The 17,844-nt window shown below is 38.6% G+C and overlaps 1 long non-coding RNA gene across 1 annotated transcript; it reads right to left on the bottom strand.

Moving 5' to 3' along the window:
- Positions 1-1,383: 1,383 nt before the first annotated feature.
- Positions 1,384-3,530, bottom strand: LOC110017559. Its single transcript, XR_002292984.2, has 3 exons — positions 3,128-3,530; positions 2,543-2,633; positions 1,384-2,253 (listed from the first exon to the last, which is right to left on the bottom strand). It is a non-coding gene; the product is annotated as an uncharacterized LOC110017559 (long non-coding RNA).
- Between the last annotated feature and the right edge of the window lie 14,314 nt (positions 3,531-17,844).

The raw sequence follows: 17,844 nt of genomic DNA, 5'->3' as shown, positions 1-17,844 counted from the left end.
CTTCATTAACACATAATAATAATGATAAAAAATCAAAAGGTTTACTGTTTAATTACATTTTTGTAAAAAGCCAAACAAAATCTAATTAAAAACTTTGTGGTTCTGACATTTTTAATCAAGAGTGTACAGGATACAGAGCGTTTTGACTTTATAGGATGTCTTGTCAATGCAAAGCATCACAAATAGCCACATCAGTATTACAGATCATTTATGGCACAGTCACAGAAATATATGACAATACACACTTGTGTGCATTAAACACTGATTGAGGACGGCCACTGCCATCAGGTTGACGGAATGTCCTGAGATAACTTTGGAGTCTGGTCTTTATGCACACTACGTAATACTTTGACAGTCGCTGCTATATTCTAAAAAAAAAAGCTTCATTCTTGCTGAGTGACACCTCGGCAAACAGCATTTGGAAGTGAAATCCGTGTCTCAATGATGGTGCCATTCACACGTTAATGTGATGAAAGGAATTTTTCACCAATATATGAAATATGTCAACAAGTCTTTGCATCTATGGGTGTGGAGTAATACCTATAGGTATGTTTCAATAGCAAATGTTTGAAAACGGTGGTGAAAAATGGTTTCATGTTAGACTCACTGGCACCCCTAAGTGAACATGTTGTGTCATTGCTACCAAATGGGTTTATTTTTGCAAAAAATACAGCTGTTCTGCAAGATGGTAGTCAAACCCCCCCCCCAAAAGAAATAAATTTGACAAGAAAGGTGGTGTTTCATAATGCATGCTCATTAACTCCTTTTTTTATGAAGTGCAATTAATTTAAAAAGATTAGATCATCCTAAATTCCTGCATTCACATAAAACTATACATTTTATTGTTTTATCTTTACTTCATACTTTTTCAGCATAAAATAACCCAAATTCATTCTTGAAGGGGTTAACAGGCCGCAGTCATAGATGGACAACACAAAATTTGAAAGAATCAAACAAATGTCTTGCACAAATATTTAATTTTAACAATATTTACAGAGATTTTTGTGGTCCACAGGCAGATTTTTGAATGAAAAAGTCCTATTTAATGCTATTTAAAAAGTCCCATCGAAAGCTATGAAAACAGACATTTCAATTTAAATATAGAGCAGTAAGAGAACAAACACTGTCCCATTTATTACATTTCAGTTGTTTCTATTTTGAATGCATAGGCTGGTGAAACAAAGAGTTTGCCAAAAACATACATAACAAGAGATAAAAATAAATACAAAACTTGCATCCTTTTTTTTTTTCAGCATAATTTTAGATTATAATGGCTACACGAATCTGCTCATTTCATGTAAATGTAAATCCTTTGTTTTTGAAATTTTATAAATTCTGTCTTTTTCTATTTTTGAATTTTTCCAGCCAGATGATTATTTCTTACTTTCTTGTAGTTGAAATTAATCAACTAAACTAAGAAATATCAGTGGGGTTTTTTTTGTAAAACTGGTAAAAAGCATTCTCTCCATGATCCTGACGCAATAATTGCATAAGAAAAGCATAGTGCTGGGTAAAGAGTCTTTTAAATGTGTAAATAACAGATTATCGTTCAGATTTTTTCAAAATGCTTTATTAATGCATTTCAGTTTTCCTTAATAACAACTCCATTACTTCCTGATGTTTTATTTTAATTACTCTTTTTTTACCGACATGTTCATGCGCTTCTCTCTGTTAAGATTCTGTGATTGTTTTTGTTTTTTTTAACATAAAGTCAAAGATAGAATAACATGAACCTAAGGGTTCACACAGAACCAAAGGTAAAATAAAATGATTGTCTTGCAGGTGGAGGAGTGATGATGTAACATAGATGAGCTGCAGCCAAATGAAGACAGTAGGGACATCAACACTCAGTTTATACAGACACATATTCACACATTCTGTTGACCTCCACTCTTTTCATCCAAACCCTTAAACAACATCAGGGGAGGTCTTTTCCTATTTTAACCAAACATTTATCACACAAATTGTCTTTAATTTATTGGTTTATTTCAAGCAATATTAAGAAAGGAAAAAAGACAATGACAAGAAATAAAAATACAGAAATATATCAATCCTATTTAAGATGTTAATTCATAAATTGATTGGAAAATACAGCAAATAAAAGACAATGCCATCTTTAACTCACACATGATGCATTGAATCTATTGATAAGTGGAGTTTGTCTTGCTTCAGAACTAAATCTAGACAGACGTCCAGAAATTGCTGTCCTCAAATCTGGTCCCCATCAAGTTAGTGGTTATACTGTTGGGAGTCCTGACAAGGTAACAAACGTACACACATCAAATCAAATCAAATCAAATCAAACTTTATTTATAAAGCACTTTTCATATAAAAATATAACACAAAGTGCTTTACATTAAAACACAGCAAAATATAAAAACAAGCATGACAATTAAAAAAAATAAATAAACAAATAAAAACAAATAAATAGGGCCCCCCTCCCCGTACCTAGCCCCCCACTCCTTTCATGTGCACTTGCTGACACAGACAGAGAAACAGCAGCAAAAGGCAAATTAAAATAAAAGTTTAACCAAGTAGTTACCTGAATGTTAATGGTTCCAAAAGATGTGTGAAAGTAGCTTTGGAAGGTCAGAATTCACAGCTCAGATTCTGCATTGTTGATTTGTCACCATCTAGCAAAACACACAAGTGAGCACGCCAATAAAAATTAGTGATTTGCAATACGACCTTGTGTTCTTTCACATTTCACTGGTAGTTAAAGTTCACGTCACCTCACTTACGAGTGATGACAGTTGATAATGTAAAGAATAGGTAGTTGAAAACTCCAGAAACATAAATACTTGAGCTTGAAGAGGGCAGAGTAATAATGAAAATTTAGCATCGACATTTGGTGACTAAAACTAGTTTTGAAATAGAACAAAACCCAAAAGACATTAAAATTCTGTTGGTTTCTTTCCCTGTGCAAAATATAATGATTTCATGATATTTTCAACATTATTCTTACATATAACATTTTACGTTAAATTACTGACAGTAAGAAAATCCAATACAAAACTACAGAATTCCCATCTTTGAATAAAATGCTAACATTTCGTCTCTGACTCAATTTAACAACATTATTGTCTCTATTTTGGTAAGAAAAATAAAATGACAAATTAAAACTGACTTGCCAATTGAAGTCCAGGACCCTGTGTGCACCTCTTTGGTTTATGCAGTATCTTTCTGTGCTCTGCACTGCCTGTTAAGTTTAAAGAAACTCAGAGGTCCACTCCTGGAGGCATCAAACCGCTCTTGAAACAAACATTAACTGGGATCATTTTGACACCTGATACTAATGCAAAGCAGACATGTTTTGCCAGGAAAAATCCAAACAGCAACACGGCTGAGGGTGTAATCACGGCTCCTGTGTGTGTATATCTAGGCTGTGTACAGCTGGGATTCTTTCCAAGGTGGTGTGTTAAATGACAGTGACATTCATCCCCTTCATGGCGACGGCAGGAACACATCACACTGATCAAAGAACTGTTACTGCGCCCGGAGGAGGCAGATGTGTCTTTTACACATCAGGGTGTGGGCTTAGACTCTCTTAAACAATAAATATAAAAGTTTTACATGTGATCTACAAAAATGTGCTTGTCTCTGATAATGTCATGAGGCTTACCAAATTTTCTTTTTCTTATTTTTTTTAAAGAGTGTTAACACTTGCACATTAAGCTAGCTTCAAGATGTGTCATGTAAATATTCATGTTCAAGGGAAAGTTAAACCATTCCCGTAAAATTCACTAAAGCTAACTTGCCTGCATGTTTTTCCTTTTTTATTTTTATTTTTTATTTTTTTTATTTCCCTTTTTTTTTAACTTGTTCTGTCCAACAGCTGAGCAAACAGATTAGAGCTGAAAGCCTTTTGTGTTGGACAGGTTTTACTATCACAAAAAGAGGTTATAGAACTTTAGAAGCCAGAGTGTAGATTTGTATAAACCCCTTTTTGTCGTATTATTTTTTCATTTATTTGTTACATTTAGTGTGTGTGGGGAGGGAGAGGGAAAGAATGTGTGTGTGTGTGTGTGTGTGTGTGTGTGTTGGGGGGGGGGGGGGGGGTGGAAGAGAGTAAAAGGAAGAAAGGTGAAAAAGTGGGGTATACAAGCACTGATTTGAATAAGTTATTATTTTAAGCTGTGACAATTATACCAGATCTGCTGGAAAAACAAATATTACATCAAATGTGAAAATCTGACACAGATGAGCGGAAAATGTCTGTCCATCAATACACTGTGAATTAGGAGGAGGGATGAAGCAGACAGGGAGCAGTGTGGCAGTGTGCACGTGCACGTGGGGGTGGAGATACATGCATGCTGCCGACGTGATACGTGTGATCATAAGGGGAATCAGATCCTACCCAGCCAGACCAGCCAGACCAGGAGAGGGGAGGAGAGACCCCCAGGCCAGGAGCCCCCCCAGCATCCGGACCCAGGCATCCCTGGAGGGGGGTAGGAGGGGACCGCCCACCCAACCAGCCAGGCGCAGAGAAGGCACCCCAACAGGGGCCCCCCCGACGCCCAGAGGCATAAGCGAACCCGGCGTCCGGCTCCCAGGCCACAGGACAGGAGCGCTTAGCCGTACCAGGCGGCAGCCATGGGGGCCACCAGGCGCCGGACACCGAGACAAGGGCCAAGGACGTAGCCAGAGCCCCCAGAACCCAAGAGCCGCCCACCACCCGACCGGCGCCCCGTCTCCGCAAGCCAGCCCCGGGCCGCGACCTGAGCAACCCAGAGATCGCCACGCACCCACAGCCACCCCCCATAACCCTACACACTACAACCCTCCTCCCCCGCCATATTATCTGAGCCCCCCTCCCCAACCATCTCAGTGCCCTCCCCCCTCCGTGATGGGGAGGGAAAGCCCCAGAGGATCCCAGCGAGCCAGCCCCCAGGTCCGTCCCACCCATGCACTCTCGCACACATACTCACAATCTTCTGGTTACCCCCCCCCCCCCCCACACCCGCCGCCACGCAGTAACCCCCTCCGGCCGACCGACCCCCAGCGCCGTATGCCCGACCATACCCACAAGCCTGGCCGCCCTACCTGCATGTTTTTCCTTAGAACTGTGGTGGTGGGTTCATGATTTGGGCTTGTTTTACAGCTTCAAGACCCAGACACCTGCACTCATTAATTCTTTTATTAATCCCTCTGTCGCATGATTTCCCTTGCTTTGGATGAACAAAGTGATTAGTCTATCCCAGAATAAAATGCTGAAAAACATGTGATCTTATTACTTAAATGTGTTTAACTTTAGGCCATGCAGCTGCAAAATGATGCTCAGATCATTAGCAAACCTTTGGATGTCCAAGCGGTGTGCTTTCTATACATTCTTTCCCATGGATACCTCTCTTTTGGCCACACGTTCACACGTGCAAGTGTTTAAGCCACTAATGATACACCGATGTCTCTTTTTAAGACACTTTTTTTTTTAAATTCCTAATAATAGTTTCCAGGTCAGAAGCACGTGCTTGTGATAAAACAAAATGAAAAATGAAAAAGTGCACATATTTCCTTTTGATGTCAAGTCAAGCTATTGAACTCGCACACGCCGCTGTGACATCACATAAGTGTCTGATGGTTTATTGGCCCAGCCTAACCTTCCCATAAAAAGGTTTTATGGAGTTCCATTTAAATGTTTTGAGTTTATGGAAGACAGTTGGACTCCCTCCTCCAGCTTTAAAGTCCCTGTTAGAAACTTCACTGTTCAAGCCTCTGCCATCACAAAGTGCCGGACAAGAGACTGGAGTTTCAGACCCGCTGAACATACCTATGGTGTGGTTGTGGAGCATCCCTGACTAACTCCTTTTATCCATGGTAATCATTTGCAGCTAAGGAGAATGTTTCACGAAGTTTATATTTTATAATGTGCTGCTGCAGGAATCTTCCTGTTTCAGTGTTTGTAACCATCTTTTAATAATCAACCAGGTGACTTCACTGATTCAAAAATTTCAACCAAAACAGACAATATTCATCCCAGCTGCAGAAACACCCATGATGCATTTATATCACATTATTTTATTGGTCAATGATGTCCACATCTCCCACTCTCCGGTTTTGGTGTGGCCCCACCAAAAGCTGTCAGGCTTGTGGTGGGGCCACACCGCAGACCACTTACTGCCTCCAGCTCTGGATGTGGGGATGGTTACACCTGTGGCATGGATTCCTTCACTTTTAGAAATGATTACCAATGTTTTAGTTAAAAAAAAAAGATAAATTAGTATAGGTTTTATCTGACCTGATGAAGTTTGGACCTTTTTTTTTAGAGAACTGAGGATACCTGCAATATTTGTTGTGTGCCAGAAAGAGAAGGCTAACAGTAAGTATGAGAACTGAAATCTAATGCCAGTTATAACCTTCCCGTCAGAAGTCAGAGCTCTGTCTACCCCTCTGGTCACCGGCGGGTGCCATCTCCAGAGTACTGAATACACTTCATCTCCCAGAATCCCCGGTGTGCACTTGAATCTCGTCATCACTTAATCATTTACAGTCTACTTAAGCACTGTACTGAGCCTCACTCAGTGTGAAGTATTGTTTGTGCCACTCTGCCTTCTTCACTGAGCGGTGCATCTGGACCTGTTTCTGACTCAGTTTGCCTGCCGCGACTCTCACCTGGATCCTGACTACCCCTGTCTCTTCTCTGATGCTCTCATGCCTGTTTTTCACCCCTGCTTGCCTGACCCTGATTTATCTGAAGTAATAAACCTGCTGCAGTTGGAACCAGCCATCTGCCTGTTCTGTTACACTTCCAGCGACTTTCAGGGGACAAAACTTTTGAAGGGTAAAGGACAGAAAGCAGTATTTGACAAAAAAGCCTGTGAGCTTTGAATGCAAAGCTAAAGCTGTGAAACAATACATAGGGCAGCCGTGGTGCAGCGGTAGGGCAGTCAAGCCATCATCGTAAGCTTGCAGGTTCAATTCCCGCCTTGCACACCCATGTGTGAAAGTGTCCTTGGGCAAGACACTGAATCCCACCTTGCCTCTGGTGGGAGGTTGGCGCCAGTGTTCGGCAGTTGAGCCGCCACCAGTGTGTGAATGTGTGTGACTGGGTGAATGGGACTGTGACTATAAAGAGCTTTGGGCCTTTGAAAGAAGGTAGAAAGCGCTATATAAGTATATGCCATTAACCATTTATGAAAACATCAAAATATATACATCTCTTCCACACTTGTTTGTTTTTTGTCTGTTTTCTTTTGAAACACTTTCTACCCTCATCCTGCTGCAGTGATGCTCACAGCACAGGGCCAAGTTTCTTTGAGTTCACTTACTTTAAGTTTGATGTTTCTGTCTCAAAGAAGAGAAAAGACTCACAGAGTTTGTGACATCTGGATTTCCTAGATCAGTCAACCATTCCTGAACAGGTGAGCTCCATAAAGGCTTACATTCCATAGAAGATTTCAACATACTAGATGTGTTGAAATGTGAGATATGTCCAATGTTCTTTAACTATCTGTTGTTTAGGACTTAATACATTTCTTTTATTTCCTATTGCCAAACTTTGACCTCATGTATGTTAATTTTGATCCTACAAAAATACTTTTGTTATCGTTTCTACTCTTACTATAAAATCTAAAAAGAAAAAAATATTTCTTAATGGAAATACGCTTATCTCAAGCCAGACTGACATGAAAGGCGAAAAATGAGAGGCTTCAGTGGAACAACATGCTCAGCCACAAGGGGGCGCTGAGGTCAATAGCTTAATCAAACCCATTGTACATTTAATTTTTTCTGTGAACTATTTATTGTAAGATGTTTCAAGATTCTAAAAAGGATTTGAACCCAATTATTTGTAGTCATATTGATTTTTAAAAACACATCTCACATTAGTATCCTCTTTTAAACTCAAGGCCCGTTTGGCCTGCGAGAGCATAAAACTTTTTAATTTCTCAAAATAAACATTTTCTTTAGTTGATAACATATTATGTGTAGCTGCCGTTGTAATTATTCAATGTTTGCAGGTCTCACGTGTGTATGCAGAGAAATTGTTGTCATCAAACCATCAGTTGGATGCAAGGCTGTGTGCAGCCATTTTTTGTTAAATGTTACATGTGTAATACATGTTCTTTGTAGCTCAGTTTTAGATTATTTTCTGTTTTCCCTTGGACAGTTTGATCATGGGTTTTAATAAGCGGACAAAATTTAAAAGAATTTATGCTAGAGTAACAAATATATGAAAATATATATAAATATGCAAATATATGTTTTCTATGCAACTGTAATTGTCACTTTAAAACCTTGTAATAAATAAATACGTTTTTTAACATTAAGGAATAGTTAAATTTATTTTACATAACATTTAGTTAAATGTATAAGTTATATTTGGCCCTTTGAGGACAACCATTATGCTGATGTGGCCCTCAGTGAAAATGAGTTTGACACCCCTGCTGTAGGATTTGTCTTGAAATTAAAAAATAAATAAAATTTAAAAAAAAAAACTACTTTTGGAGTCTTTGTTGAGGCTCCCTTACGAAAGGATGAGCATTGCTTTTGGCAAACATTTGCAATAATCTTTTAAGACACAAGGTGGAGGTATAGACCAAAAGAAGGCAGCCACAAAAAAGATTAATTTTAACCTAGCAACAGGCCTGCTGCTTGTTCATTCAAACACCTACATGGCAGCATGGTGTGATGATTTCCATTTTCACACAATTCATCACAAAAGCACACAACTATATCAGTCAAACAACAACTTTGTGTACATAAAATATGGATACTACACCAAAAGTTGCCTTAAAATGATCATTTATGCAAATAAACTGTGAATCTGCAGGTAAATTCCATAACCTGTTGTATATTTTTCCATCCTAGTGTCTAATATTTATTGTATTTATTACCTTATTTAGCAAAGCAATGTGGAGACACTATGACAGTGGGGGGTGAAAAAGCAATGCTAAATCAATTGTTTCTGCAAGTCTCAAGACTGCCATGCTGTAAATTGGCGCTGAATGAAAGCACTATGTGGATTATTTTTTTCTTCCATCATAGTTCCTCTTTTTGAATAAACAAGCAAACACTCCAGCGAATTCTGGTCAGTTCAGACCATGAAGCAGCTGTTCTCTTTTCCCTAAAATCATGGCAAGGGACTTTTCAAGACACGTTGTTCTGAAAACATGTGATTGTTTTTTTGTGGTATTATAATTCCTCTTGTGGGAAAACTCACAGAAAACAAATCTGCGGTTATTTTAATTAAACTTTTTGGAAATTGTCTATCCAACTTTTTTTTTTCTGGATACTCACTTCAACTATACCTTGTGATAAACCATTCTGACTGTGGGAAGCACACAAATTAGAGCCATGTAATTACGAGACATGCAGTAGTTTTCCAGTCTGCATGTGGGATGTCAGATGACAGGCAAATATACTGTAAAAACCAACTTCCCCCAAATTTCCTCGGTACTTTGATAAACTCTTTGATCCTCGAGCGATGTTGTGAGTACAGACTAGAGGCGGCTTTAAAGGGGCGAGTTGGAGAAGTACATGGGATTCCACGTCACATGCAGCACTTTGCAGCTGCATTAAAAAAAAGGAAGTCTTAATGTTTTATGTTGATATCTTTTAAAGCTAGTACTTTAAAAGCATTTCATTATTTCCTTTTTTTGCATTTTAGCACACTGTACCCACAGCTAAATTTGTACTGCAGTTGCAAGCTCAGTGACGTTTTGTGCAACAGTACGAACGTCATGCGTTGTTTCAGAGCTATGTGTTAAAAGACCTGGCTCCAGATGTGATAGGGTTAAAGTCAAGGGACAACAGATCTGGCAAGTTTTAAAAGGAGCAGTGTGCTTGCTTTGTTGGTTGGAATTTGCAGCTCCATGGAACGACTTAATAACAATGCGTGAAGCAATGAAAATTACACAGCTCCTGCGAGAGAGGAAAAATTAATTGCTCTCAGGTTGCATTCTGTGGAAGTTTCTTCATTCAAGTACTTGCATATGCGCCTTCAGGGACATGAGAGGGACTGGTAGAAAGAGAACGAATGCCCCAAACATTTACTGTATAGGCACAGTTTAGCTGTGAGCAAAACCAGGCTGTAAACTTTGAATCTGCATCCTGTGGGATGGGTGTGTGTGAACCTGTAGCTTTGCAGAGCACTGAAGAGAAGAATTAGGGCCTGAGCCACATTCCAGCTGAACCTCCCTGGGTGAGAGACAGTATTCAGCATTCCTCTGCCTGTCTATCAGGCCAGGTGCATTCCAGAGAGCTCACTTTTGGACGAGATTCACAGTTGAGCAACATACTTTTAGGATAAATCACAAATGTGTCATATGCAAATGTGCTATAAACTTATTTGTTGGATAAAAATGTAACAAAACTTTATTTTAGCCATTTGAATGTAACACATTTACTATTGATTTGTGTTGTATCGAATATGATTTTAAAGATCCACTCCAATAGTCTTTTGATCTAATGTAAACGTTTTCCCAGCTGTTTTTTAATTATGATCATGAAATTTTTAGGCAAAATTTTTTTTTTTTTGAAATTGTCATTTTCTCGGGCATTGTTTCTGCAGAGCAGCAGGAGTTGACTAGAAATTCAACTCTGAGTTGTGGGTGGGACCGACGGCGTACTCATTTCCCATCATCTCTTTTGTTTACACGCTCTACCTTACAGCCCCACACAACCCCAAACTGACATTAGAGAAGCAAAAAAATGCCGTACAATTTTGATCCAGATCCCAGCTCAGACGAGGGGAACTGAGCCGTTAGTGGATCTATTTGTCTAAAGGTGGATGCATCAGAGTGATGCGGAGCAGGGAGCTTGCGGCCTGCCGAGTGTAGTTTGTATGTCACAAATACTGCTTTTTTTTAAACACCATTTTTGTCGTCTGCTCCTGATTCACAGAAAAAAGAAATACTCAGAAATGCAGAAATGCATCACAATTTTCTTCATATATGTCCTCCATCATGAAAAAAGTTCTACTAAAATGTGTTACAAACACCAAAAACCCAATTTTCTCTAGACTGGGTCTTTAAATGTAAAATTTAAGCACAAGTAATTATTTGTTATTATGGCAACAAATAGGAAGGCAAAACACCATGACATGTGGTGCTTCCCTTTGTGTTTATGCAAACATGTGCTACTTGCAGAATTTTGCCAAGCCAGACCAGTTTTGCCTTTGCGCATCGCCACTGGGACGCGTGATGAACATGAACCCAACCTCTTAAGTTTTTCCTATGATTCAATCATTTCAAATGCATGGATTTCTGTGTTTAGAGGAGGCTGAGCTATTTAAAGAGCAGAGGTTGAGCACACTGTGAATGTACAGCCAGTCTCTTTTGAAGTTCATACGGTTCTGTGATGCACTGTGAGTCACACATGACCATGCAAATGGGGGTGGTGTGTGTGTGTGTGTGCGTGTGTTCATCTCTGCCTTTTCTCTCATTTTTTTACAGATTTGCTTCAATTCTAACCTCTGCAGAACTGAAAGAGTTGGGTCAAAAATGGCAGGCTGTCTCTCTGCAAACAGACAAGGATGAATCGACAGCAGTGAAGGGTAATGCAGGCACAGGGAACAAAAACTGTATCTCAAATCTTATATCACTGCTGAGCGTAGGCATGTACTGCCAAGCATAAAGGCATAATGACGCCTCCCCCATGCATCAAATTCAGTTCTCATCCATCGCCATGCTCATCAGTTAAGTGCCTTCCTGGCCCGGCTGCCTTCCTCTGCCGCTCATAGGAATGGATGAAGCACTGAAGCCATGCTTTGCGCTTCCTTTAAGCAGCCACCCCTTCAGCACTCACAGAAGTGGTATGTTCCACATGGAGGACTGCAAACGTTGAGAGAGCACATTGTTTGTAATCTGGCAATGCAGGGGTCACTTCCTGACTCGTGTGCCCGCTCTCTTCTCCCTCCCTCCTGTGTGTCCATCAGTGGGCTAAGTGGGCTAGGCCTTATGGACAAACCCTGTCCTTCCTCTTTTGTGTATGAATGCTCTAACATCTGAAAACAATCAAATAATCTGGGCACAATACCTCTCTTTATGGAGGGGTGCTGGTGGTTCCCAAATGAGCGGGAGGATTAAGTGGAGGAGGCCGCAGGGGGAGAAACAGAGGGATGTGGACGAGGGGCTGCACAGTTGAGGAGGGGGATCTAAAGACTGATTTTAAATGGACTGGATAATCTTCTGGGGTTTTTTTGTATTTGCCTCTGATTTCCCCCACTGGTTTTTAGCAAAGCTGGCGTGGTTAAAACCAACCATTCTGTTTATCTTCTGTCCAAAATACGCCTGTGACGATTGTTTAGCAGAAAAGGAAATCGAGATTTTCTCTGGGAGTCGAGTGAAACATCGGAATGAAATCTTTTTCTTTGTTTTACTTTGGGTTCCCAACACTTTAAGCTAATCAGAAAGCGTCAAGACATTGGAAGTTTGTCTTCCAATGTAGTTTTGTCTCCATGATTCAAGATCAAATTTAAGTTTAACAGAACTTCCTTAAAGAAACAAACCAAAGAAAACCATCTTTTGTTTTTTTTTAACATGTTCCTGTGACATTTTTCAGATGATGCAGGACATATATGCGTCATTTACCCTATATATTTCAAGCTTAATAAATTAAGCTTAAGCTAAATTAATGAAGAAATACTCAAACCCAATTTCAAGCTTAAGCTTGAAATTGGGTTTGAGTATTTCTTCATTCAAATTGTTTTAGATCAGGAGCAGATGACAAAATGCCATTTGAAAAAGCTTGTAGCAGTGACTTAGAAGATACAATCGGCAGGCCATAACTTCCCTGCTCTGCTCCATTCCGATGCATTCACTTGCAGACAAATAGATTGTTTTCCTCGTCTGAGCTGGAATCTGGTACAAAACTCTACAGCTGGATAGGTCCAATTTTGTTCGCCATATTTTTTATAATGTTAGGTTGGGGTTGTGAGAGGCTGTAAGCAAGCAGGAGAGTGTAAACAAAGGGATAATGGGATGTGGGGGTAGGCCTACTCCAAACCAATGGTCCCGTCCACAACTCAGAGGCGAGTTCTAATGACCTCCTGCCGCTATGTCCTAGAAAATGACACAGGTTTTTTGATAGGAGGGGATAATCATAGTTAAAAGACCACTTGGAATGCTTTGATATTAGATCAGAAGTTGATCAGAGTGGGACTTTAAAAGTTTACAAGATATAGCTTTTTATTATCATGTTAGAAAGAAGAAATTCAAAGCAGACAAAGGAGTTTCTTTCCATTAGTCAGAGGACAGTTGCCTCTGACTGATCCATCAAGGTTTAATCCATGGTTTTATTTAAGCATACAAATGAAACCTTAATAATTTTATACTAAAAACGGATTACCCACCATTTGATGCAGCAATTTATATAAAACTGAGTTGTTTGTAACACATTTTTATTTTGTTGGAAAGCACTCATTCCTGTTCAGCATCATAAAAACTGATCAACAAATAAATCTGAAAGATGTCTTTTTATGATAATAAGTTTATTTTATTTTTTTAAACAGAAAATTAGATGAAAAAAACAGCATGACTGACAGGACAACTGACAGACTATTTTATCATGACATTCTTTATTTTGTATTTGTCCCATAAAAAAAGCAGTTTCTTTGAACAGTGCACTTAAACAGAAGACAGGAAGCAGTCAGTTGACTTAAACCAGGTTTGCTATGATGAATAGCGTTCTCTGCAATACCAGCTTACATTTTTGCATGCATAACAGAGGCAGAAGGAAACACATCATGACTTTGCTATTCGCACTGCATCGACAAGTAGACAAAAACTGTTTTACATAAACCGACAAACAGAACACATGACTAGAGCAATAGATCGTGATGTCTGTGGTAGTCCCATCACTTCTCCATGAGCACCATAGTGTGGATAATTCATAAGTGTCCCTTGAAAAAAAATAGACATGCATTCCCATAAAAACTCTATTTCTAGGTAAACTTCAGATCGGACATCAGAAAATCAGTTTTTTTTTAGATGATCCTCCATTGTTTCACTTCCAGCATACTTTATCACAGAGTTTAAGAAAGAAAAAAACGGGTGCTACCATAATTTTAAACTTTCAGTAGTCGTGAAGCCACAAACTTTTCCCAAAAGCAAGCAAAAAGAAATGAAAAACCTGAATAATCTTTTACAGCAAATACCGAATTTATAAAGAGAAATTGCCCTTGAATGAAAAAAAAACAAGAAAAGCATGCTATGCATGCTAATTGTACTCATAAGTTTAGGAAATACGGAACAGAGTTTGTGTAACATTAGATTATTTTCATGGTAACAGGAAACAGCTGCTGCTTAGTGGTTCATTTGGAAAGATAAGCTATCTGAGAAAACTGTTTAACAAAGTTTTAGGAATTTTAAAAACACAGAGTACTGCATGTTTGCATCTTTCTGTTATTTGATACTCACACTTTAAATAGAAACAGCAGAGAAGAGAGTTAAGAATATAACAGGACCATAAAACAGAGAAAACAACAAAATAAGAAGTATATGTAAAACTATTAGTCATTTTTAGATTTTTTTACTTAAAATAATAGAAATTTTAACTTTCTTTTACATTTGAATATAGTTGCATTTCAAAAATGTATGTATTTTTGTTTACTGTAGATCAAGAGAAATAAATAAGCTGGAAAAGCTTTCACTTAAAATCCTTCCTTCTTTCTTTTTCCCTTTCAAATGTTTTTTTTTTCTTTAATGTTTCAGACAACTGCTCTTTAATAAGCTTTTTAAGTGGAGAAATTGAGATAAACATCAAAATCTGTTGGCAACTTCTATTTGGAAGACATTAGTCTGCTATCTGGCAACAGAAAGGGCTTCCTAAATGCCTGTCATATGATGGTGCCCCAAAAACCACTGAGGTTACAAACCAAAACATCCTTAAATCAGAACTGAAGAGGACAGACATTCTGCCTGCAGCACTATTGCAAAACCATTAATGTTTGAAAGAAGGTTTTTAATTGTTTAACAACTTTATTTGTGTCCTTTAATTTAGTTGTTTTTTCTTAGATATTGCTCTTTTAACTTTTACTAAACATGCTAACCAACCAAAGTTTGCTTCATACGTTATCTACAGTTAAGAAAAATTTATCACTTGTTACATTCATGTTTTCTAATGAAAATACATAAACAAGGATTTTTTTTAATAGTTAGAATAAAAATGTCTTTTTCTGTTCTCTTTTACTTTCCCTTCTTTTCCCAAAAGCTGTACACAGATGCACACACACTTACACACAAGCGCATACATGTGCGCACACGCCAAAGTTCTTGCCCTGTTTCTCATGCTGTTTCTTCTCATCCCCAGGAGAATGGTAAACAGTCATCTGTAACTTCCTCTCTAACATATTCATTAATCCCTTCTATCCTGTGGGGCTGGATGATGATTACAGGGAAGCCAACTGAAGCCGCCCAAATAAACACCCCTCAGGCAGTAACAAAGGCCTGTCCACCTCACCCTAAACACAGCTTCCCCTGTAAGATCAGGTTTCAATCAAACCCACGCACAACATACAAGCAATAGGAAGTAAGAGTCGCAAGTCTTGAGCTCTGAAAAGGCCAACTGTGGCTGAAACTAATTTAGTTTCCTTTTTTTTTCACCCCACTTCTGTAGTTCAGACACCGGCAACTGGTTCAAGTGCAAAGGAGGTTTTAAGAATTTGTTTCAACCAAGTTCAGTTTTTAAATTTCTTGTCAATGTAAAACACTGAAGTCTAAAACCACCTAAACTTCATGCGACTTCCATGTCTCACAGTTTGCTTTTGATTTCTGTTCACTTCAGGGGAAGGGAAGAACACTGTCCCTCAACAGCACGTGTGGTTTTGATGTTCCTATAACTGTGATGTAAAAACTCAGAAACCCCCAGACATTTCTTACTTTCAGTAGCTTTGACATCCCAATGACCCTCTTTTTAAAACATTATCCTTGTGCATGCACAGTCACAAGACCAGCTATTTAGGCTTGACACTGTTCACTCAAGTTCTTCTCCAAATCCATCCAACTTGGAAAAACTTTCTTCAGATTATTCATGACCCAGAATCTTTGGAGATGAAAAACAAAGTCTCATATGTGAGTCCAGAAGGACAACAGACAATCAAACACATTCATCTAGACAGAAAATCCGGATGAAAGCTCGTTCAATGCACATTAACCATACCTCAAGGTCCTCACACTTCCTTCCCCTCAAGCCACTACACCTTCTCTACTCACCACCCTGCAATTAGCTCAACTAAAAGTTGCAGGCTTCTGAGGTTTGGCTCACACTAATCATAGGTATGCATTGTTGTGTTCAGCTGCCAGGTCTTTAAAAATCAGCACTTCTTGTTTAAGCCACACCTCTTGGCTCCAACATTGAGCCCACTTTTGTCATCCAATTGAGTTTTATAGATAAGACTTGAGCAGTTTCTCTCAAGGGATTGTTTTTTTTCCTTTGTTTTTCATTCTTTCTTTCTAAGAACACATCAATTTACTAAAGTTCCTTTATCGAGAACACCAACAAAAGTCGCTCTTTGATGTGGTTAAATTCCGAACCTATTCATTTAAATAATTTTTATTTTTTGCCAACAGCTGTCATTAACCATCCTCAGTCATTTTGCTTTTAGATACCCTGCAGATAATAAATTGGTAGCCATAAAGACAAAGTATGTCCTTTTTTTAAAGCAATTATATGAAGAGATCTTCTCCTTCCTCGTCACCAGACACTGCCCATACTTATAGGAAGTTGCTGATCCTATCCCTAGAAAATTAACATAATCACGCTAGATCATAATGGTGATAAAAAAAAATAATCTCAGCAAAAGATCTCCAGAAATGTATTTCTACACTTAACTCTCTTACCTAAATCCAATGTATGCACATTTTTGTTTATGTCTGCAGCTTATCGACTGTTCTAACTGGACTTCCTGAATAGCTCTGAAAGCATTCCAAGAGGTCACTGTGCAAAATGCAAGGTAAACATGGGACAAATCGTTGCTTATAGCATTTGAGAAACATAATTTTTTTTTAAATCATTCATACAGATGTGCTCATTCTTTTTCAACAACCCAAATCTACTTGGTAAATAAAATCACTGTAATCTGACGATCACTTGAAGTTCCTTGTAAAACCCAAAGCTCTGCTCTGAATGAGGTTCCTGTTGAGCTAAATACGACTTGTTTTGGAATGTGAGTTTGTTTACGGCCTTTAGAAAGAATTGTGACTCTGATTGCACATTGGAGTTAAGTCAAGGGATGCCTCTGTTAGCTAAACATCCTGCTACCTTGTTTTAGTGCACTATTATGTGTGGGGTTAAGTGTGTGAAAAACACAGGAAATGCACTGGGGTCATCTGCATTTCTGAGAAGAGAAAACAGGCTGACTTCCTGAACTTTAAATACTCTAAAGGATAAAGGCATGCTAGTGGGAAAAAAATCATGGTCAAAGCCTTTTTCCCCCCTGTTTCAAACAGGGACTACTTTATTTGGACTTTGGATCAATGATAAATGTTAATCTAATTTAAAAGGCAGACATGAGGACAAGTGACGTCTGTTGTTACAACACATAACATGTCTTCTCTGAATTTGAACTTTTTTATGTTCATGTCACCTAATAAAGTTTTTATTTACATCCTGTCAACATTAATGATCCTGTTAGTAAAATATGCGAAAAAACACAGTTCACCTTTGCTCTCGGACAGTCAACCTGAAAGCAGTACACAACTCAGAAAATCGAATCAAACTGTAGAGTACCCAATAACTATTGAAGTTACACGTAGGAAGGCTGTATTTACAGTGACATACATGTTTCTTACAGCTGCAGTTACAGCTATTGGCACAAGAAAGCCAGAAACATGCAAAGAAACTTTTCCCAAAACATGCCGTCACTATGACAACCAGACAAAGTAATTTAGCCTGATCTTTTGCCTTTTC

The sequence above is a fragment of the Oryzias latipes genome, chromosome 22 (genome assembly GCF_002234675.1).
Source record: "Oryzias latipes chromosome 22, ASM223467v1".
In the NCBI taxonomy this organism is placed as follows: Eukaryota; Metazoa; Chordata; class Actinopteri; order Beloniformes; family Adrianichthyidae; genus Oryzias; species Oryzias latipes.
Note: the sequence above shows the minus strand (reverse complement) of the source record. Positions and strands in the feature narration are given on the sequence as shown.